Here is a 478-nt window from a genome sequence, read left to right as displayed (position 1 = left end):
GCTGCCTGAGAAAACCGAAAGGGAGGCATGGTCCCAGTACAGAGGAGTATGCAATTTTAAATGATTTATAAACAAGTGACTTGTTTACAATTGCACTACCAGGTCTAGAGATGGGAGGGGGGGATGGACAACTACGGAAAAAGCAGGATAGGAGTGACATGGGGGTTAAAGGGTCAAAATGTGGGGAAAAAAGGGCTCCAGAGGGGGACACGGAGCAGAGCAGTTCTCCTGATGAGGAAGGTACACTTAACCTGATCACTTTGCAGAGAAGAGCTGGTCTTTAATGAATCCCTCAGTGCCTTGCAGAGGTGCAGTAGGAGTCCTAGCAACTTAAAAGGCAGATTCAAGAAGGTAAGCCCTCCCAGGGGATCAGCAAATGCCCAGTGCTGAAGTGGGGTGTGTGTGTTTCCTCTCCCAGGAGTGGCTCTAGGAAGTGGGCTCCCCATCAGGTGGAGGTGGAGGCCATCCTGCAGAAATC

At 50.4% G+C, this 478-nt stretch overlaps 1 protein-coding gene and 1 long non-coding RNA gene across 2 annotated transcripts in view; one reads left to right on the top strand and one right to left on the bottom strand.

Annotated features, from left to right (window-relative positions):
- MYO7B (myosin VIIB) overlaps nt 1–478 on the top strand; it is an 81,182-nt gene that overhangs the window by 65,062 nt on the left and 15,642 nt on the right. The gene's annotated exons all lie outside the window — the stretch shown is intronic.
- Nucleotides 121–478, bottom strand: part of LOC109288254 — a 5,528-nt gene continuing 5,170 nt past the window's right edge. The window contains exon 2 of the long non-coding RNA XR_002095105.1: nt 121–251. This is a non-coding gene — a long non-coding RNA (uncharacterized LOC109288254). The remainder of the gene's footprint in view (nt 252–478) is intronic.

Source organism: Gavialis gangeticus, unplaced genomic scaffold (genome assembly GCF_001723915.1).
Source record: "Gavialis gangeticus isolate Ggan-Ray unplaced genomic scaffold, GavGan_comp1, whole genome shotgun sequence".
Classification (NCBI taxonomy): Eukaryota; Metazoa; Chordata; order Crocodylia; family Gavialidae; genus Gavialis; species Gavialis gangeticus.
Note: the sequence above shows the minus strand (reverse complement) of the source record. Positions and strands in the feature narration are given on the sequence as shown.